Source organism: Ochotona curzoniae, unplaced genomic scaffold, assembly GCF_017591425.1.
Source record: "Ochotona curzoniae isolate NIBS_2020 unplaced genomic scaffold, NIBS_Ocur_1.0 contig_3302, whole genome shotgun sequence".
Classification (NCBI taxonomy): domain Eukaryota; kingdom Metazoa; phylum Chordata; class Mammalia; order Lagomorpha; family Ochotonidae; genus Ochotona; species Ochotona curzoniae.
The window spans coordinates 69,106-92,790 of NW_024465799.1; positions in this window are offsets into that span (position 1 = coordinate 69,106).

Consider the following 23,685-nt stretch of genomic DNA (forward strand, 5'->3'; position numbering starts at 1 on the left):
ATGCCAATTGATATAGACATTATCTGCAGAAACATGCAGGATCCAAAAAATTAAAAATAGAGCGAGCCACTGTATTTCCGTGTAATCACAATTCTGGGTATGTATTTGAAAGAAATACAGTCATTATCTTAAAATGGTACCTGCTGTTCAGTGTTCAGCATTGTTCGTAATAGTCAAGGCATTGAATCAATCTATGCATCATTGAAGGGATGAATAAACATACACACCCATGTCTGCCTGTCTGTTTACCTGCCCATCTGCATGCTGGTCATTACTAAATTTTTTTTTCCCTATTTACCAAACAAGCATGTTTTTGGAGAATTCTTTGTTAAGTGGAACAAAGTCAGATATATAAACAGGAATATTATGCACTCTCATGTTGATTCTAAGTAAAGCAGGACTCTTGGAAGCAGAATGGATAATGGTTACTAGGGAGGGACAAGGAGGGAAAAGCCATGGTGTCGGTCAGTGGCACAAACTACAAATAATAAGAGGGATGAGTTCTGGCCATCTAATGTACAGTATTGTGGTGGTAGCTGCATTAACTCATTTTGTTGTGGTAATCATGCTAGAAATGCATCTATTGAATATATAAGCAATCATTGTTACTCAAGTATGTGTGAAGTGCTTTAACATAACTATAATTTTTCAGAATTCAAATAATATCCAGCTTTTCCAATTTAAAACAAAAATGATTTCAAGATATTACAAAAAAAAAAAAAAAATCAACTATGGAGATGGGTCTGGTACAGAAACCTGTGGCTAGTGTTCTCCATGTGCTAGGATCCCATATGGGTGCCGGTTCTAATCCTCGCAGCTCTCCTTTGCATCCAGCTCCCTGCTTGTGGCCTGGGAATGCAGTCCAGGACTGCCCAAGCCTTGGGACCCTGCATTCACATGGGAGACCCAGAAGAGGCTCCTGGCTTTGTATTGGCATAGCTCTGGCTGTTGTGGCCTCTTTGCACATATGTCACTGAATGGACGATCTTCCTCTTTTTTTTTTTTTTTCAATGAAGAATATTTTTATTTCTAAATGGTGCAACAGGGAGAAGCAATGGAACAAAAGATTTTTTATGATGAACACTGTGGTCATTTTTAGTTAACATGTTTCTTTGTCAGAAAAGCAGGGTGGGGCCCGGCGCGGTGGCGCAAGTGGTTAAAGGTCCTCGCCTTGCATGCCCGGGATCCCATATGGGCGCCGGTTCTAATCCCGGCAGCCCCGCTTCCCTTCCAGCTCCCTGCCTGTGGCCTGGGAAAGCAGTCGAGGACAGCCCAAAGCTTTGGGAACCTGCACCCGCGTGGGAGACCCGGAAGAGGCTCCTGGCTTCGGATCGGCATAGTATCGGCCCGTTGCGCTCACTTGGGGAGTGAATCATCAGACGGAAGATCTTCCTCTCTGTCTCTCCTCTCTGTATATCTGCCTTTCCAATGAAAAAAATAATAAAAATAAATCTTTAAAAAAAAAAAAGAAAAGCAGGGTGGAAATTATGTATTTAGAGAGATGTCTTTTTTTTATTGTTGTTAACATTGTATTATATGGTACAGTTTTATAGGTACTGGGGATTCCCCCCACCCCTCCCATACCCCTCCCCCCATGGTGGATTCCTCCACCTTGATGCATAACCATAGTTCAAGTTCAGTTGAGATTCGTTCCTTGCAGACACATATCTAGCATAAAGTCCAGCGTCTTATTGTCCAGATAAGTTCAGTGGCCTCTTGGGGAGACCTTCTCTAGTCTGAAGATAGGGTTAACAGAGTAAACATCCGGTCAGTTAAAAGCCCCAACAAAACCTCAGTATCAATATACAACATTATGGAATTAATTGACATAGTATTGGGTAAACAATATGTTAAAAATAATGCAAGTTCCATTCTTTGAAACATCTGGGTTGAGACAGTATCAATGACAGGTTCAAAAAATAACCAACAACCAAACAAAAATTACAAGTTAAATCAAGGCAAACATGTGGTATCTAATCTTTTGGGATTCACTCATTTCCCTTAGCATTATAGTTTCCAGTTGGGCCCATTTAGCCACGAAGAACTGCATTTTGTTTTTTTTAATAGCTGAGTAGTATTCCATGGAGTAGATGAACCAAAGCTTTCTTATCCAATCTTCTGTTGATGGGCATTTCGGTTGCTTCCATGTTTTTGCAATTACTGATTGTGCTGCTATGAACATAGGGATGCATATTGGTTTGTCGTGAAACAGGTGTTTTGGATATATTCCTAGGAGTGCTATTGCTGGGTCATATGGTATGCAGATTTTGAGTTGTTCGAGTGTTCTCCAAACTGATTTCCATAAAGGCTGTACCAATTTGCAGCTCCACCAGCAGTGGAGTAGGGTTCCCTTTTAATCACATCCTCTCCAGCAAGCGTCGTTGGTGTTCTTTTTATGTGGGCCAATCTAACTGGTGTTAGGTGGTACCTCATCGATGTTTGAATTAGGATTTCCCTTATTGCCAGGGAGCTGGAACATTTTTTTTCATATGTTTGTTTGCCATTTGGACTTGTTCCTTTGTGAAATGTTTGCCCATTTCCCGTGCCCATTTCTTGAGTGGCTTGTTTGTTTTGGTTTTTTGGTTGTTTTGAAGTTCTTTGTATATCCTGGCAATTAGCCCCCTATCGCCTATATCGTGTGCAAAGATCTTCTCCCACTCTGTGGGTTGCTTTTTTACTTTGTTGATTGTTTCCCTTGCTGTGCAGAAACTTCTTAGTTTGATGAGGTCCCATTTGTTTATTCTGTTCTCAACTGCTATTGCTTTTGGTGTCCTTCTTAGAAAGTCGGGACCTACTCCTAGGTCTTGCAGGGTATTTCCTACATTTTCTTGCAAGAGTTTGAAGGTTTCTGGATGTAGGTTTAGCTCTTTTATCCATGTAGATTGGATCTTAGTGTATGGTGATAGATGTGGTCTATCTTTTTGTTTCTACAGGCTATCAGCCAGTTGTCCCAACAACATTTACTAAAGAGGCCTTCCCACTTGCTTGGACTGTCATTGGCTGTATCTGTGTGGGTTCCCTTTTGGTGCTTCTATTCTATTCCATTGATCTTCCTTCCTGTCTTTGTACCAGTACCAGGCTGTTTTGATAACCACTGCTCTATAGTATGTCCAGAGGTCCGGGATTGTGATTCCCCCTGCTAACTTCTTATTCTTCAGGATGGTTCTAGCTATTCGTGGTTTTTTTGTGTTTCCAGATGAACTTTTGAATCATTGTATCCAGTTCCGTGAAGAATGTTTTGGGCAATTTGATTGGAATTGCGTTGAAAATGTATATAGCTTGTGGTAGTATAGACATTTTAATGATATTGATTTTGCCTATCCAGGAGCATGGGATGTTATTCCATCTTTTGAGGTCTTGTTCAATTTCCTTTTTAAATAGTTTGTAGTTTTCTTCGAATAGGTCTCCTACGCTTTTGGTTAGATTTATTCCCAGATACTTCATACTTCTCTCTGCTGTTTTGAATGGTATCCTGTTGGTTAGGTCTTCTTCCATCTTGGTGTTATTTGCGTACACTATGGCTGTTGATTTTCGTTCGTTAATTTTGTACCCTGCCACTCTGCCAAACTCTCGTATAAGTTCTAGTAGTTTCTGTATTGAGTCTCCTGGTTTTTCTATGTATAGAATTATGTCATCTGCATATAGTGAAAGCTTGACTTCTTCGTTTCCTATACGTATGCCTTTGATTTCTTTTTCTTGTCTTATGGCCTCTGCAAGTACCTCTAGGACTATGTTGAATAGCAGTGGTGATAGCGGGCATCCTTGTCTTGTTCCAGATCTCAGTGGGAAGGGTTCTAGCTTTTCTCCATTCAGTATGATACTGGCGTTGGGTTTTTCATAAATTGCTTTGATTATGTTGTGGATTTTCCCATCTATGCCTACTTTGGCTAGAGTTTTTAGCATGAAGAGGTGTTGGATTTTGTCGAAAGCTTTTTCTGCATCTATTGAAACTATTATGTGGTTCTTGTTTTGCAGTTTTTGTATGTGGTTTATAACATTTATGGATTTCCGAATGTTGAACCATCCCTGCATTCCAGGGATGAATCCTACTTGATCCGGATGAATGATCTGTCTGATGATTTTTTGAATTCTATTGGCTAGGATTTTGTTGAGAATTTTAGCATCAATGTTCATCAGAGAGATAGGTCTGTAGTTTTCCTTCTCTGACGGTTCTCTGTCCGGTTTTGGGATTAAGGTGATGTTGGCTTCATAGAATGAGTTTGGAAGGGTTGCTTCCTTTTCTATTGTTTTGAAGAGTTTGTAGAGGATTGGGGTTAGTTCTGTTCGGAATGTTTTGTAGAATTCTGTGGTGAAGCCGTCTGGGCCTGGGCTTTTTTCGTTGGGAGATCCTTGATGACTGTTTCAATCTCTGCCTCGGTTATGGGTTTATTTAATTCTTCAGTTGCCTCCGGACTGAGTTTTGGTAAGTGGTGAAAGTCCAAGAACTTTTCCATTTCTTGGTGATCCTCAAATTTGTGGGAGTACAGGTCTTTGTAGTAATTTCTAATTATTTTCTTAATGATTGCAGTGTCTGTTGTTATGTTGCCTTTGTCATCTTTAATGCTATTGATTCTCACTTTCTCTTGTTTTTTTTTTTTTTTGGTCAATCGGGCCAGTGGAGTGTCTATTTTGTTTATTTTCTCAAAAAAACAACTTTTTGATTTGTTGATTTTATGTATAGTTTTTTTGATTTCTATTTGGTTTATCTCCTCCCTTGTTTTGATGATTTCTTGTTTCCTATTGTGGGTGGGACTCTTCTGTTGCTGTTTTTCCAGATCCTGGAAGTGTGTGGTTAGTTCCTGTATTTGGCGTCTTTCTTGGGCCTTGACATGGGCTCCGATTGCAATGAATCTACCTCGTAGCACTGCTTTGGCGGTGTCCCACAAGTTTTGGAATGTTGTATCAGAGTTTTCATTGGTTTCCATAAAATTTTGATCTCATCTTTAATTTCTTCTCTGACCCATTGTTCGTTTAATAGCATATTGTTCAATTTCCAAGAGTGTCTATATTTCCTGGGGAGTTTTGAGTTGTTGATTTCCAGTTTCATCCCATGGTGGTCTGAGAGGGTACATGGTATGATGCTAATGTTTTGGATGTTATTTAGATTCACTTTATGTCCTATCATGTGGTCAATTCTGGAGAAGGTGCCATGCACCGCTGAGAAGAATGTATATTCTGTGGCCTTAGGATAAAAAGTTCTATATATGTCTACTAAGTCCAGTTGTTCTATTGTTTGTGTGAGCTCTATTGTTTCTTTGTTGAGTTTTTGTTTCGTAGACCGGTCCATTGGTGTTAGAGGCGTGTTGAGATCGCCTACAAGAATTGTGCGGGTATCTATGTCTTCCCTTAAGTTTGTAAGTAATTGCTTTACGTAATTAGGTGCATTAATATTCGGTGCATAAACATTAATAATGGTGATTGCTTCTTGATGGATCATTCCTTTCACCAGTATAAAATGGCCTTCCTTGTCTCTTTTGATGTTAGTTAGATTGAAATCTATTTCGTCTGAAATTAGGATAGCTACCCCAGCTTTTTTTTCTCGTCTATTGGCGTGAAATATCTTTTTCCATCCCTTCACTTTCAGTTTCTTTGCATCCTTTCTGGTTAGATGTGTTTCTTGTAGGCAACAGATGGTTGGGTCTTGTTTGATGATCCATTCTATTAATCTCTGTCTTTTGATTGGTGAATTTAGACCATTTGTGTTGAGAGTTAGAATTGAGAAGTTGCAATTTTGCCCTGCCATGCGATTGTGTTTTGTGTGTGTTGTTGTCTGTGTAATTGCCTTGTTTGAGCGGGCTTTAGTTTGGAGTCCTTCTTATTTGCCAACTTTGTGATTTGCCTCCTTTTTATCTGGGACTAGCGCATTTCTAAGAAGGCTTTGCAGAGCTGGTTTTGTGTAAACATATTCTTCTAGTTTTTCTTTGCTATTGAAGTATCTGATTTCGTTCTCATGTACAAATGAGATCTTTGCTGGGTAGATTATTCTTGGTTGACAGTTGTTTTGTTTCAGGACTTGGAAGATCTTTGTCCATTCTCTCCTTGCTTGTAGGGTCTCTTCGGAGAAGTCAGCCATGATTCTGATGGGTTTTCCCTTGTATGTGATCTTTTCTCTACTTCGTACTTGTCTCAGGATTCCTTCTTTGTCTTCATTGGAGTAGAACTTGAGCACCGCGTGTCTGGGTGAAGATGTCTTTGGATCATGTCTGTTGGGAGTTCTCTGTCCATCCTGTATGTGGGGTGGTTTCGTGTTCCAAGTGGTTTGGAAGTTTTCCTGTATAATTTCATCAAGCACTGCTTGCATTCCTGATTCTTTTTCTACTCCCTCGGGGAGGCCGATGATCCGAATATTCAATTTTCTAAGGTAATCCTTCATTTCTTGCATCATTTTATTAGTTTCGCTGAGGCTTGTCTCCAGCTGTTTAATTGGCTGGGAACCTTCATTTTGTATGTCTTCTGTTTCAGAGATCCTTTCCTCTGCCGCATTTATTCTGTTGATCAGGCTTTCAATTATATGCTCTTGGGCATCCAGTTTGGTTTTGATTTGTTGTATTTCAGTGATTATGCGGTTCTGGAAGTCTTCCCGCTTCGTGTCCACATCTCTGAAAAATTTTAGCACTATTTTTTTAAATTCCTTGTCTGGTAACTCTTCCATGTCTTCACCTCGCATCTCCTATATTAATAATGGCTTTTGGCCCTTGTTCGGTGGGGTGCTGGCTCTTTCATCTGGAGCACAACTTTTTCTGGTGGTTTTTCCCATTGCGTTGGTGTATTTTGGTGAGGCCAATGGACCCGTGTGTTGAGGGGTCGTCAGGTGTTTTCCTGTAGAGGTTGGAGCCTGCAGGTGTGGTGTTGCAGGGCGTGGTAATTTTCAAGGCACCGTTGGTGCGTTCTCAGGGCCTGGGATTATAGGGCACCACCTTGGGGGCCCAGTGGATTCCAGGCACACTCTGGGCACCTCTTCTACAGGTGTGACACCCCAGGGCGTGGAGGGATGGAGGCGCTCTCTGGGCGTGCCCCCTGCACGCGAATCCACAGGGCGTAGAAGGTTTTATGTGCTTTCTCCCTGCCTTCTCCGTGTCAGGGACTGCAGGGTTTTTCAGAGCCCGCCTGGTGTGTTTCCCACACACGGGACTGTGGGTGAGGCATTTTCTGGGCGTGGCTCTTGTGCAGTGATTCCACCACTCGTGGTGTGTGGGTGTTCAGAGCCACCCTGGTGTGGCTCTTCCTCACAGGACCGCAGTGGAGGAGTGACCCAGGCGCCCTGTTAAAATGACTTCACGGCGGTTTCGCACAGTGCCAGTGTGACACAGGAGTTTTCAGAGCTCTCCTGGTGTGTTGCCCACGCTCAGAACTGCGGGGTGGGAGGCGAGGAGTGGGCAATTCACACTATGGGAGTGGCACCTGTGTGTCAGGGACACACAGTGCTACACTTCCCAGTTCAGAGCCCTCCTGGCTTCTGCGCTGCGGAGTCGGTTGCTGCAGGCGGGACCGCCCAGCCCACCCGGCGCAGCGTTCAGAGTCCTCCTGGTGCTGTCGCCCACCCACAGGGTATCAGGGTGTGGGGGATTCCAGACCCTCACCCGCAGCCTCTGCGCACCGAGATGCACTGGCCCACTCAGCGCAGGAATACCTGGGGCGCCTTCCCCCGTGTTTTCTCAGCCCCCAATACCACTGTGCACCTCTCCCAGGGCACAGACCTTGCAGTTTCAAGGTGCTTGCCCTGTATTCTCAGAGGCTGGAGCTTCTGCAGGGGGAAGGGTAGAAGGAGCACCCCAGGGGGTTGGAATGCAGAGACTGTTAACCCTTCCTTGGCTCACCGATCCTCCGGCTATTGCAGTCTGCTTCTGCTGGTGTTGAAGACCTCTGCCAGTGAGGATCCCTCCCGATTTCCTTGTCTCTGGGCCAGCTGCGTCTCTCATCAGGCCGTTCTCAAAGGTGACTCAGCAGGTCTGGAGCTGGATGTCGGCTTCTCTGCCCCTGTTTTGTTTCGTTCTCGTTGTTCTTCCGAGTTGTTTGGATCTTTTTGGCTCCACACTGTCCGGGGAACTTCACGCACCTCTCCCTGCGTTTTTTTGCTGTTCCTCTTTGCTGCTTCTGTGGCGCTCTATCCCTCTCTCACTGGACGCTCCCTCACAGCCTTCCTCCTACGTCGGCCATCTTAACTCTCTCCAATCTTCTTCTTTGTCTCTTCTCCTCTATGTATATCTGACTTTCCAACAAAAAATAAATTTTAAAAAATCTGTGGAGATAAACTCATTTTCCATAGTAAAAGAAAGCATCATAGTTGTTCTTCACAGTTTCTATTTGGGGCAGCTAAGAGCAGATTAGAACTGAAAAGAATTGGCCACCATATAGAAAATGTTATGAGCTGTTTGAGAATTTCTCATGAGTCGGCAACTGCAATGCACTAGATAAATCACATCCTTTTTATCCTCAGAACTTACTCTCTTATGAGGCACAGTCAGTCCCAAAGATGTGATATATTCCTTCAACAAAGCCTTTGAAGTTTGTAAATCATCCATTAGAAGTTTTAGAAGGCTGTTAGACAAACAAACCTATTATGTAATAGTGTATCAAAAACTCGGGATTTCCCTGCCTCCTTTGGCTTTCCAGGTAAAACTCATTCACTTGAACCTTGTGTTTGAATAAGTTGAAGCCATGAAGGAAACTATCTCCATTGCAGGAAAACTGACCTCAGAGCCCCTCCCCAGTCAGTTACTCTGGGATTTTTTGGCAGAATTAATCAGCATGGCCTCAACTAGGCTTTCAACTACATAGGCCGAATAGTTGGAATACACACATGGATGGAGGCTTATCACTATCACCCAAAACAAAACTTGTGCTCCCTGCAGAACCAGAAGTAGGATGAGAACAAAAGAGTCAAATAGCATTAGGCAGCAAGCCCAGCAGTTGGTATTATCAGCTGGTTGAACTCTTGATCCTATTATCCTAGATCTGGCATTGCCATGTCCCTACTGATCCAATAATTGCACTATTGAATACCCAGTTTCTTTCCTGACACCATAAGGCTTCCCCTGACACCAAATACAGAAGACTTGAGTTTTACCCATCTTCATTTTGGTCAGCCATACAAATAAAACCTTTCTTCCCCCACAAGGCTGGCACCATCACTTTCTGTCAGCTTAACTTCCTGCTTCCCTACTTCCTGATTTTCTTAAGACTGTTTAATTTTCCACACCAATTCTTCATGGTATGCTCCTTGGAAGCCCAAACTATCATAAGTTGATCTGACTTGAAAGTCATTACACACAGAAGGAAATCTCACTTGTAAGCATCCACTGCCTGATTTAACAGGGTGTGGGAGGAACAGGCTGGTGTAGAAGGAACAGTGAGTTCCCTACTCTGTAACCCTAAGACTCATTGCTCCAAATTTTGAGGCCCTCACCTCATTCAAACGCAACACAAACCCTGTTATGATTTCATTGCCAACAGGTATCACTTATTTTGAAGGAATTCCAAATAACTTTTGGTATAAGACTTTAGGAAACCATGGGATAAGGAGAGTATTGTTGCCAGCTTGCCACCAAAACACTGAAGTCATATATGCTGGCTCCAGGTTATACAGCCATAATGCACTGCTTTTGCCATCAGTATAACTGCTGGTATCAGATCCGCACTCACCTTTATCAACCTTTACACTTGGTTGCATGCCCTCATTATTCAAGTTCTCACATGACAGTCCCACATAGTACCCAGTCTAAGGCCTCTTCACATTCGTAGTCATTCTGACTCGAAAGATAGTACCTCTGACTACAAAGTCCCCATGTTCCCTTTGCATCTCCATACAAGTAGAAGATGCTGTCAATCATCTTACCAGTTCCAATCTTGCCAACTTCTGAGCTCAGATGCTAATGAGTAGCATATAGTCCTAGAGGGCAGATGTTCCCAGAGACTGGAAGGAAAAGGTTGTGAAGGCTCCAATTGTTCTTCGAAGAATTTGCTTCTTCTTCCCAGAACAGGGTCACATGCAGTATACTTTCCACAAAATTCTTATCTAGATACTGTTTGATCAACATATACAACCATGGCAACAGTGCAAAGTCTCATCGCTGTGATTAGTTTGAGAATCACTCTAGATGATGTGAAAGCCCTCAAACAAGTGGATTAGCATCTTTAGATGGTATGAATACTTCAAGCCCATGACTAGCTGGAAGTTATTTTATGAGCAGCCTACCTTCAAGCATTTATGATGCCTGGGACTCAGTAGTCTTCAGTACCAATGTTCTGATCTTTGAACTTCTAACCAGGAGTCAAGTGGACTTGTGCTTTAAATTAAGGATGTGTCTACCTGCTTGTTTATATCTTCAATTGTGTCGCGCCCACGTGTCTTACCGCCCAGCAATAAGACGCAGACGCAAGTGAAGCCTCCTGCGGTAAAATTTATTGTGCACACCAACATGAAGCGGAAAGAGGCCCAGATCCCGGCAGTCTGTCTGCTCTTATGTGCTGTCTGGCCCCGCCTCCACCGATGATAGGTCGGCGTCATGATTACGCAGGGTTCTGGGCGACTGGATTCGTCAGTCCCAGTGTTTACGTGCCTGCCGCGCCGCAGCTCACTGCGCATGCGCTAGGCGCCTGCGCAGTACTGCGAAGGCTACGTGACTCTGCACCAAACACCAAGATGTGGCTTCTCTGGCCAGCGCCATTTTGGGTACGGCATGTAGCCAGTACATACAGATATGGCTGGCAACATCTCCCTCTTTCTTATACAATAGAAAAATAAGCTGGTATGGGCCTGTCTTAGGTTGTAGACTCAAGGCGCACGATCCGTCATAGGGAGGCTGCGTGGCTTGACGTAGTCCCTGTCTTAGACCGATAATTGTCTGGGTCTATCTTACCTGTCATGGGCTACAACCGCGGTGGTTGTAAAGAGCAATGTCTCGACAAGTTAGTTATAAGATTGACTACCCTCTCGCATGCAATGGATAAGTCCTGCGAGGTGCAAGGGCTAGTCAGGTGCATTATGCATCATGCTCGAACTCAGTGCAATGCCATAATGACCTGAGGTGCAGGAGCCATGATGTCCATGCTCTTAACTAAGCCTGTTGAAGCATGCTCAACCATACCATGGGGGAGTCACCATACTGCATGGCTAGTAGGGCTTGATGTATTGCCACACAATCTCGCTGAGTGCGGTGTCTCAGACGACACAGGCAAAAAAGGCATAAGGCACAGCCTGCACATAAGAGCAGAATCAGCACAACCACTTCCACCCATTCCTTAATATGGGAAGTGATGTTCCAAATCCAAGTGGCCAGGGTTTCAGCAACTACAGGATCCACCCATGTAGAATTAATCTGGACAATGGCAATTCTCAACTCCGACTGTAAAATATCAAATTCTCTCATCCAATTTCCTAAAAGATAGGAAGAAAGCTGGCGAGAAAGATTAGCAGCCATTGAAACATTTTGAAAAGGAATAGAAGTAACACATAAACCTTGACACTAAAATTCTCAGGAAATGCTTGAAAACAAAGCGTGTCCTGTAGGGAGAATAAAAAATTACTCACATTCTCCTTAATATCATCATAAGGGAGAAAAGGCAAATCCAAAGAAGAAAAAATCAAGGAAACACTCGGGCTGAGTGGGCGACCAGTAAGGGTCGTGGAAAAACCACTCAAAAACTCCTCGTCGTGGCTCAGCAATCACGGTCCTCACAAGCGCCATACAGACCATTAGTTGCACCATCAGCCGTGTTTGCACTGGGCGGGGCACCATTGTCCTGTGGGATTGTAGGAGGAGTTTCTGATTGCGGGGTTGCATGAATCTTCCCCAAGTCAGATCCTCGTGCAAGCGCTCCAGTGGTTGCAGAAACGTCAGAAGGCGGTGATGGACAGGAACGAGTCAATCGAGCTGGAACCCAAACCGGAACTGGGGCGTCCTGTGGAAACACACAAATGGCTCCTCGAGCCTGCCTAATAACTGGGTCTGGGCCCTTCCATTTGGACTCCAGAACATCCTTCCACTTGACCCAAGATTGCTCTTGCGCCGTCTTGAGGGAATGACGATCTGCAGCACTGAGGCCTTTCTCATCCAGCTGTAAAAAATTGATGGTGAAGAGAGCCAGGCTAGAGTGGCCCGAGGGCTCTGACTGGCGAGGCCAAGTGATTCCCAGGTGGTTTTTTGCTTTTGCAACAATTCCTTAATAGAGCGATGAGCACGTTCGATTATCCCCTGACCTTGTGGATTATAAGGGATGCCAGTCACTAATTTAACGCCCATCTTCATGCAAAAATCACGAAATTTGGCTGAAGTATAGGCGGGGCCATTATCAGTCTTAATACACTCAGGTTTACCCCATGCGGCCCATGCTTCTAAGCAATGTTGGATTACATGGATGGCCTTCTCCCCAGTTAGAACTGATGCAAAGAGCACACCAGAAAAGGAGTCCACGGATACATGAACAAATTGGTTCCTCCCAAAGGATGGGACGTGCGTCACATCCATCTGCCACAATTGATTGGGTCTCAATCCCCTAGGATTGACCCCCTCATGTGAAGCAGGTCTAAATTCACAGCAGGCAGGGCAATCAAGAACTATCTGGCGCGCTTCCTTTCTAGTGATCCCAAATCGGAGTCTGAGGGTCTGGGCTGAAACATGAAATTGTGAATGAAACTGGCGGGCTTTCTCCCTGAGGATGGTGGAGACACCATCATAATCATGATGTGGGTTCTGGTGGCGGCATCGGCAAGAGCATTCCCTCGAGCTAATGGCCCTGGTAAACCTGAATGAGCTCGGATATGGGTTATATAAAAGGGGTGGCTTCTATGCCAGATGGCCTGTTGAATTTGTTTAAAGAGATCCGCCACCGGGCCGGACCCTGAAATAGAGCCAGCGGCCTCCAAAACATTCACTGCATTAACTACATATTGAGAATCAGAAACAATATTCAAAGGTTCTAGAAAGGTTTGTAAGGCAAAAAGCACCATATGGCATTCTACCCTCTGAGGAGAAACCGTCGCAAAGGTCTTTTTTATTACAGTATCTCCGGCAACTAAGGCTCCGGCTCCTGTCGAGGAACCGTCAGTAAAAATTGTAAGGGCGCCAGGGAGAGGACAGGCACTAGTTCTCATCGGAAAAACCACAGGATGTCGCTGTAAAAATTGTAGTAATGGATGCCTTGGAAAATGATTATCAAAAATTCCCTGATAGATAAACATTAAGATGGACCACTCATTGCTACACCCACTCAGCACTTGTAATTGCTGAACAGTATAGGGGACTATTATGCGGTCCGGATGACGCCCAAAATGAATTAAGGCTAATTTTAATCCTTTAAACACTATTGACGCGATCGCAGATGGATACCATTGAATAGACTTAATCTGAGAAACCTGAGAATGAATCCAAAGTAACGGGCCCTGTTGCCATAATACAGCAGTGGGGAAAACTTCTGTAGGCAATACACATAGCTCAAAAGGCTGATTTTGATCTAGGCGTACTAATTGAGCCTTCTCAATAGCTTCCTGGACTTTTGTTATGACCTGTTGTGCCTCAGGGGTGAGGGTTCGCCTGGAAGCGAGATCAGAATCGCCTTCAAGCAGAGCAAACAAAGGCCGTAACTCTTGAGAAGAGATCTTAAGGAAGGGTCGCAACCAATTAATATCCCCCACTAATTTCTGAAAATCATTCAAAGTTCGCAAATGAGAAATCTTGAGGCTTATCTTTTGAGGCTTAATATATGTTTCTGTAATTAAAGACCCTAAGAAGGCTTTCACCTGCTGCATTTGAACCTTCTCGGATGAAATTATAAGGCCATAATCCTGTAGAGCCCGCTTCAGATCAACTTAAATCTGTAACAACTGATCTTGCTCTTGAGCACAAATTAAAATATCGTCCATATAATGGACGACGCGGGCCGCTGGAAAACGATCTCGCAATGGTTGTAACACTTGGGCAACATAGAGTTGACACATAGTAGGACTGTTAGCCATCCCCTGGGCCAAAACTTTCCATTGATATCGCTTATCTGGCTCTTCATGATTAATGGAGGGAATAGTAAAAGCAAACCTCTCCCTATCCTTCAATGCTAATGGTATAGAAAAAAAGCAATCCTTCAAATCAATCATTAATAACGGCCATTGCTTAGGGAGAGATGACAAAACTGGAAGGCCACGTTGAACGGGACCAAAGCACTGCATCTGTGCATTTACAGCTCTTAAATCATGTAGGAGACGCCACTTTCCTGATTTCTTTCTGATAACAAAGATAGGAGTATTCCAGGGAGAAACAGAGGGCTCCAGATGTCCCAAATGTAGCTGTTCCTGAACTAATTGTTGAGCAGCTTGGCATTTTTCAAGAGAAAGCGGCCATTGGGCAACCCAAACCGGCTCCGCTGTTTTCCAAGGTATGGGCAGCTGCGTGCCAATGGCCGCTACTAAAAACCCAGACCTTTACGGCCTGGATTTCCCCGGGGTTCAATTGGCTGGACAATACCTTGACTCTGTTTACCTAAACCCTTTCCTTGAATATAGCCCATTTTATCCATCAACTTTTGAGAGACTTCAGAATAACCGGAGTCATTGGAGACTAGTCGTATCCCCATCTGTTTAAGAATATCTCTTCCCCAAAGGCAAACCGGTAGGTTCAGGACATAGGGTGTGACTGTCCCGCAATTGCCTTCCTTATCCTTCCACTGTAGGGCTCTGGCACTTTGGGATGGAGCTTGTTCAAACCCCAGACCGCGTAGGCTGTGAGAAGTTTGAATCAAAGGCCAATCACGCGGCCAATACTTGGAGGTTATGATGCTCTTATCAGCTCCTGTGTCTAAAAGTCCCATAAACGGTCTATTCTCTATTTGCAACTCAAGCATGGGTCTATCGACCATATCCATCATTAAATTTATATAAGGAACCTCTACTTGGGTATGGACAGTCTTGTCTGCACTAATTAAAGCTGGTAAAAATATGAGTTGGGCTATAGGATCACCTGGCGCAACAGCAAAAGCACCTCGTGCAACTGAGCACAGCACTGAAAAGGAGCTAGCTTCCGGATGTAAAATTCCAGGTGTTACAATAAAACCTTGAGAGCTCAAGGCTGCTCGGCCTATCACAAGCCCGACCGCGCCGGGTGGTACCGTGTCTGTTAAGATGACCGGTACCGGCGTAATGCCGTCCTCTGGTTTTAAGAGGACTCCGGTGGCGGCACAGAGGTCCAGGCTTGCAGGGTGTCGCTCCTGGCGGGGTTCCCTCGTGCCTGACGGAAGAGTGCCCGATCGGTCGAGGGGACCTGGGCCTTCGGTCCCCATCTCCCGTTTTTTGACTCCTGGCTCGAAAGAGGGCGTCCTTCTATGTCCCTCACTGACTTGCACTCATTGGCCCAATGTCTACCTTTGTGGCACCGTGGGCACATCCCAGGAGGCTTATTGCTAGGCCCTGCACGGCATTCCCTTTTCATATGTCCTGGTTTACCACACTGAAAGCACACAGGTGATGTTCTCTCCCTATGATTAGACCTCAAAATGGCGGCTGCTAGTCCATGAGCTGTTAAGGGGCCTCCTGTATCCCTACAAACCTTTAGCAAATCTGAAATTCCCTTGGACTTACGATCCTTGAGTAGGGCTCTGCATTCTGCATTACACTGCTCCCAAATTATCTGCTCTTCCATTTTAGTGTTCTGATCTCCCTCTCCAAAGGTCCTTTCCACGGCCTGCATTACGCGTGCCACAAAATCAGCAAAGGGCTCATCTGGCTCCTGCTTAACCTGTGTAATGCCCAGTTTCTCTTGCCCTTTAAGTGAAAGGGCCTTCCAAGCCTTTATAGCTGCAGTAGAGATCTGGGTATACACTGGCCATGGATATCTATTTTGATCATCAGAGTATTGGCCTTGTCCGGAAAGCATATTATAAGTCCAGGTCAAAGCATCACCGCCGCGCTGTTGGTTTGCCCGGGCGGTTCTCAGCCAAAAGCTCTTGCCATAGGCTCTTCCAATTTAGATATGATCCGATATTAGGGAGAACAGCCTTCACCACAAATTGCCAATCAGAGGGAGTCATATTCATTCCCCCCATACGTTCTAACAGGGACAAAGTGTAATTGGCATGAAGACCATATTGCTTTACAGACATGGCCAATTCTCGCACTAATGCTGCATCTACCTGTCTGTAAACTCTTTCCCTTTCTTCTTCTAAGACGGGGAACATATTTTGAAGTTCCCGGCGCGCGGCTGCATCGATGAAGGAAGAGCCGGCACCATAACTCATGGGCGGGGCAGATGGCGTCACAGGAGGAGGAGCCATTGATGAAATGGCTCCAGAGTCCTGAGGCCATGGGCCACGCGTGGCCGGCGCAGTAGCACCGCCATTATCTTTCTTCTCCTTTTCTAATCCTCGTCTGATTCCTGCAGGTTTACGTTCTAAGCGCCTATCCCACTTGTACCCTTCCTCAGCGTCGGAAGTCTCCGAACTTGATGAGGAAGATACTGCTTTCAATTTCACCTTTATTTTTTGCTTCAAACCGGTTCTCCTCTCCCGCTCTGTTTCTGAGAGACTATCCTGGGCAGACTGAAGGGCTTTGTCACTCTCTCTGACCGCTCCCTTACGGGGGGCATAAACCCTCTGCAAAAATTTTACCAGAGAGACCTGTGCGCCCATGTCTATAACCAGAAGCGGTGGTTCATATACCTCCGATTTATGCTCCTAGTCACCCGAAAGTTCTCCCTCTCAGAGCTCCTTACCTGTCTTTTGGCCACAGTTCTGACTTCATCCCGTTCAAAACGGGAGGCCCCCTCCAAGTCCCGGGTTCCAGGCACCAGTTGTCGCGCCCACGTGTCTTACCGCCCAGCAATAAGACGCAGATGCGAGTGAAGCCTCCTGCGGTAAAATTTATTGTGCGCACCAACATGAAGCGGAAAGAGGCCCAGATCCCGGCAGTCTGTCTGCTCTTATGTGCTGTCTGGCCCCGCCTCCACCGATGATAGGTCGGCGTCATGATTACGCAGGGTTCTGGGCGACTGGATTCGTCAGTCCCAGTGTTTACGTGCCTGCCGCGCCGCAGCTCACTGCGCATGCGCTAGGCGCCTGCGCAGTACTGCGAAGGCTACGTGACTCTGCACCAAACACCAAGATGTGGCTTCTCTGGCCAGCGCCATTTTGGGTACGGCATGTAGCCAGTACATACAGATATGGCTGGCAACACAATTGCACAGGATTGTAGTCATTAAATGTACTCTAAGGGGCCCGGCGCGGTGGCGCAAGTGGTTAAAGGTCCTCGCCTTGCACGCCCGGGATCCCATATGGGTGCCGGTTCTAATCCCGGCAGCCCCGCTTCCCTTCCAGCTCCCTGCCTGTGGCCCGGGAAAGCAGTCGAGGATGGCCCAAAGCTTTGGGAACCTGCACCCGCGTGGGAGACCCGGAAGAGGCTCCTGGCTTCGGATCGGCATAGTATCGGCCCGTTGCGCTCACTTGGGGAGTGAATCATCAGATGGAAGATCTTCCTCTCTGTCTCTCCTCTCTGTATATCCGCCTTTCCAATGAAAAAATAATAAAAATAAATCTTAAAAAAATTTTGTTTAAAAAAAAAAATGTACTCTAAGTTGAGCAGCAGGCATTATTCTGTATTTTGTCATTCAAGTCCAAAATACAGTTTCAAATTGCCTAAGGATACATTTATCAGGGACCCTTTCAGCATTGTATTCTATGACCATAGCAGTAGGGTGCTTTTTGTCTCACATCTTTAGTACCTACTGGGTTACACATTCTGAGTCCAAAGGCTTTATCTTCCAAAAGACACGTATTCCATAGAAACAGATTCCACTGGTCATTTAGGACATTTCACACCAATAGAACAGAAGACAGACGCATTCCACCAACAGGTATGTTGTATACACAGATTGTGAAAACACAAGTCTGAATTAAGGAGAGGACTTAAAATCCACACATCTGCCAAAGACTGCAAACCTAGAAGCAACAATGGTTAGGCAAGCGGCAGTATCTACCAACCTTCCCCAATTCTTAATAGTCTATATCTGAACAAAGTGGCAGGAAGGACTAAGTCAACAGCCCCTGTGCTGTTGAACCACCAAGCTTGAACCAGCTTGTGCTAACCACCCATGATCTCACAGATCAAAGTCAAAGAGAACTGAGAACAGCATAGCTTCAAGGAGCAACACAGACCCCACGAATCCCCTGCCCTGACATTCTGAGCAGTGCACTGCCTTTGAGTTCCCATTAGAGTCCAATGATCTCCCTGTTCTATGAGAACGGTCCTGCCCCCAAATTATGGCTGTCATTCAACCACTTGTATTAGCATCTGCTACACAGTAAACAAGTAGTAGCTATCATGGGTGGGAGTTGAAGAGCTATGTGAAATCCCTGAATAGGCAAGCTAAAGATGTTGCCGTGGAATAGAAATCCATGCTCTAAAGTCATCTGAGTTGCAGATAAAGATGATAAATCCAAAACTAGGTGCAAGTGCCCTTTATAAGCAGCTTTTGCTTTCCAAGGAAAATTGAAGTTCTTTAAGATAAAACTTAATCAAAGTTATATTCTAGGAAATTTCAAGGATAATTATTTTTTCCACTGAAAAAGCCCACTTTTTTATTTTTAAAGATTTATTTTTATTACTTTTTTATTGGAAAGTCAGATATACAGAGAGGAGAGACAGAGAGGAAGATCTTCAGTCTGATGATTCACTCCCCAAGTGAGCGCAACAGCTGATGCTATGCTGATCCGAAGCCAGGAGCCTCTTCCAGTTCTCCAGCGCGGGTGCAGGTTCCCAAAGCTTTGGGCCATCCTCGACTGCTTTCCCGGGCCACAGGCGGGGAGCTGGAAGGGAAGCGGGGCTGTCAGGATAGAACCGACACCCATATGGGATCCCGGGCGTGCAAGGCGAGGACCTTAACCACTTGCGCCACCGCGCTGGGCCCAAAAAAGCCCACTTTTGAACTCATGTCACTGCTATTTGGATCAGGAGTCATCAGATACTGGATGCCTACAAATGAGCCTCACTGTGATGTTGGCTGCTGCTCCACTTGATCACCCCCGTGTCACCATCTCTAGAGATGGTGTAGCCAGCTGTCAAAGTCTACTTACCTACCTCTATGCCAATATAGCAGTAATACTTTTTCCAGGGACTAGAAACTGTAAAATTTGTTCACATAGCATTTGCTTGTCTTTTGAAACACTATGTCCCCTAAGAGCTGTAACATTTCAGCAAGTCCTGGGCAGTTTTTCATCCAATCCAAAATTTCCCCATTAGACTTCAGAAGAAGCATCTGAGCAAGCATGTTCTGTTAGGAACAGAGCCACAACTAACAAGGGAAGAAAACTGAAATTTGAATCCTAGTCCAACTAGATTCAAGTTTAAAGTTCAATTCACCCATTAGATTCGAAAGATGACTATTTCAATAGAGTTGTAATAAAGGATTAACCTGTTTCATAGACTGGGCTTTCTTCCCGGTGAGTAGGCAGTTGCTAGAGCTGACAGCAAGTGTCAGAAAGACCTCCAGGGTAGTGCTGAAGTAGAGGAAAGCTTAGGCTGCAGGTGCTGAGGTTTTGACTTGCCAGCCTCTTGTCACCCTGATCTGACCTTGAAGGCTCTCATACGTCTACTCACCTAACGATTGTCGTGTAACAAAACCTATATTTCCCAATTCATTCAGGCCTCAGCTCTGCTTCAAATAAGAAGACGTAGTCCTTGGAAAGCAAGAGGATAATATCAGATAGGATTTTAACTAGCACTTAACCCCTGGCTTGATTACCTCACATCTCAGACAACATGAAATTGCTTTGCCAAAATGTTAACATACAGAAGCATTGGTATGTCACAGAAAGATATGGTCATATGTGATTTCTGTTCTGGATTTTTGCATGATTTTAAGGAGCAAAGCTCTTTTGTGAGGTTACTTATGGTCCAATGAGCTTTTTAATGCCTACCATAGAGAAGGTCTGTTGATTTGATCAACTAACTGATTAATCAAAAGTGATACTTTCCCAAGGTAAATTACCCATCTACCATTCAGAGTCCCTGAACATTAAGACCTCTAGGTATGAAGAACTGGGTCACGGCACTATGAAAGTACCATTATCTTTTTCTGGTATTAGGGAATTTAGGGTAGGCTGCCCATATTCACCTCTGAATGGAACATTGCTCTTCATGTAAATTCTATCATTCTTTCATTTGTCTTTTACATTTGCCTCATTTCTAACAAGGAAACAGATCAAATATTTTATCTAATTTTAAGGTAATGATACTTGAACCCTGCCTCTCATTTGATTTTATGATACTTGCAATTCTTGGTCATCACAAGCTTAACCCTCCATTAAGTAATACTTTTTGGTTACACAGGAACTGGGAATAAATCCAAGGGGAAGGCCATAGAGTTGGAAAATAGTGGTGCCCTCTTAACACCTCTTTGTTTCCTACAAAGCCATCATTTTCGCAAGCAAATTTTAAGTATTTTTGAGAGTATTTCTTTATACTCAAAGCTTTAGTAGAAAAGTCACAGGATAAATTATTTCCTTTTCCAATGTTCCTACATCACAGCTTTAACTCCTGAAGTTTTTTTTCCATTACATTACCTCATCTTTCTTCGGTACCTTTAAGTGAAAGATTTCTGATAATTGGCTACCCAACATTCCTAATTTTAGTCAACTGAAAATTGGTTTTCATGTTGAAAATGCTGATGAAAAGCAGTTTAGTACTTACTTAAGTAATGCTTTGTTAGCATGTCATTGGAATTACTTAAATCACTGAATTCTTATCAGCTTGAGTCCACTCAATTTGTTATATTTTATCATTACTATGTTCGTCTGTAACATACCAACAGTTATTTTTTAGTTCAATAGTGGAATAATTTAATACAAGTTTTGTTTTAGAAAATGTTACTGCCTTAAGTAAGGTGGTAAAAGGTGAAGACACATTAAAATGGATGGAGACGGTTTACAGGAGAAGCTGGGCGGGCATAATCCTGGGTATTAGAGTGGGTAGGCCAGTGGGAATGACACCTGGCAAATAGAAGTAGATGGTGGAATATACTGCAGAAAACTGACACCCCAACAGCAGTAGGAGTTCCACCAGCACAAAGGTGGGAAGGGGAGTTCACTGGGAATGAAAGGTGCAAATCAAGACATGTTTGCTGTGAATCCTGCTGATTTTTACTCAGAATTGAGTACCTCTGGATTAGTACAGTTAGTGACCGGGAATGCTTAAAATATTTCTTCAACCCTGGCTGACTCTACCTATCAGGATCTACACCCCAAACTTGGATTTAACCTCATGCACCCACAGAAGTTCCATTTTTCACATAGCTAGGGCTGCAGAAGTCACGTAAAACAGTGTGAAAGTTCCAACTGTGAAGCAACAACAAGGATAAGGCAACTGTACTGCTGTTCAAAATGGAACTTCTCTTCAGCAGCTTTCACTCCATGACTAACCACACCAAAACATCTAAACCTTCACTGCCAAGCAAGCATTCCAGCTAACATCCTCTTCAACTTTGCAGAGTGTTTCTCCAGCCTCCTTTCAGGCATTTAAAAGTCACCATTTGTTATTGGAACATTGAATGCAGTCCCATGACCACTCTCTCAACTTGGCCAGGTTTCATTACTTTCCCTACAAGCTTTAGCATCCGAGGCAATGGTAAATATTCAGGCTACTGCACCACTGAAAGATGAATATGTTGCTAACAATAAAGCCAATCTTCCCTCAAACTCCTCAGTTTGCTTTTTGTTAGACACCCAAGTACTTAGATTCACTTCAGGAATCCCTGCTGTGCTCTACTTTCCCCTAGTAAATTCTGCAATTGCTCTGAAGTTTATGCTTCAATCTTTCAATTTCAGCCAGCTCCATCTTAAAATAAATCAGTTGCAGGGGGTGTGGAGGGAAGTTGGGAGGGAGCAAATCCCAAACTCTACAGAATTATGTAAAACTCAAAATTTTAAATGGGAATTAAAAAAAAAAATCAGGCCTTTAACTTAACCAATGCTTTTAAGATAACTAAATGTGTGACTTCAAAACGAAAACCAGTAGGTCTTGTGTGTGCAAGCCTGACTTGGCATTTGTTTGATATGACCCCAATTCTACTGGAGAAACTCTCATCTTGCCCAGTCCCTGGGTCAATGGCTCTGAAGGAAGAAGGGCACCAATTTTTTTTAGGGGTGCATGCTTACTTGACTTTCTCTGTCAGCTTTCTAGAAATCTGAATACTTATGACATGTAGCCTATGCTAAGTACAATGTAAACATACTAGCCTGGGAGCCCACTCTTGGGAATCAAGAACCATGCAGATTGTATTAAGGAAGAAGGCCCGCCCAATTTTCCACCCTCCCCAGGTCTCGGATGTAGGGTATGCTCTGAGGTTCTTGCTCAAGTGGTTTTGATATTTCAACAGTTATGAATTGCTGCCAATCTTGCCACTCCAAGCACGATGAGGTCCTTGAGGATTCCACTGATTGACATAGTCCATCATAGAGTCTCTGTTTGCCCCATATGTCGCCTTCTCCCTTAATACCCCCTTTAAACATGAAGGAAACAATTTGGAAAAAAAATAATAGTCTTACCCACTTTCCTGTAGCCCTTGACTCTTTTTACCCAAATTAACTGTGTAAAGATTGTCCAAAATATATTAAAAAAAAAAAAAAGAACCATGCAGATTGTAGTTGGAAGTTCTAAGGAATTTGAGACATGAAAAACAAGGTGATGAATAGGCCAACACTTGACCTTTAAGGCTGTGTCAGTACTTATTGTCCAGAGGATACCTGCCTGTCTTCAGACACTTAGAATTGGCACTTGTGGTGAATTCTTTTTGCAGAAAAATGTATCCTCTACATACTATGAACAAAACTTTGACATGCTGCTACATTTGGTTCAGCAATGGCAAATCCATCCATCTCCATGGACTTCTGGGACAACTACTTTCTTAACTACTACTTGCTTAAGTGTAATGTCAAAGATAGATGACCAACTTGCCAGGAAGTTCAACTAGTAGGTTCATCCTTCAAACTTCAGGAGCCAAAACAAGGAGCCCACTCAGTCTCCAAACTTTCTAAACAATGTGTCCTTGGTCCTAGCTGATATGCAGAATTATTCTATTTCTCACTTAATCTTAAATATTTCCATCTTGTTATATTAAAAAAAGCCATAGTGTTGGATTCCTCCAGAGACTGGAATGTAGTAATTGATGCAAAGAATGATAGTAATTGCTACCATCACATTTTGAGATACCCTTAGATGTATCACTACTACCTCAAATCTTATAGTGACTGAAGTTTTATGAAGTTTGACCTCTTACTTCATCCCAGGCAGCAATTTCTATCAGGAATGCAGGAGCGGTTCAGAGCTAAAGATGTGTCATCACTTAGGAGTTTCGCACTGGTAAGGCAGCAGAAAACAGTGGTCAATCTTATAATCAGAAGTTCCTTGTCATGCCATCTGTCAAGTGCCCTTGGAATCACCTCCCCAGGCTATTACTTATACCCAAAATCTTGTCCCTGTAGAGCCTAAACTAATGAAATTCCATTTTTAGCTGAAAGTCAATTTCACTCAGGATTCAAAGAGACAACTTGAGTGCATTATTGAGTGATTATTCAGAGTATGATATATGAATGCATAACTCACTACATTTTTAACAATGAGCATAATTTAATTCTGATTCTTAAATTGTCCTGGGGTACAAGTGAGGTCATGCCAGGCAAGTCTAGGGTTTATTAAGGAATCTTTATTAACCA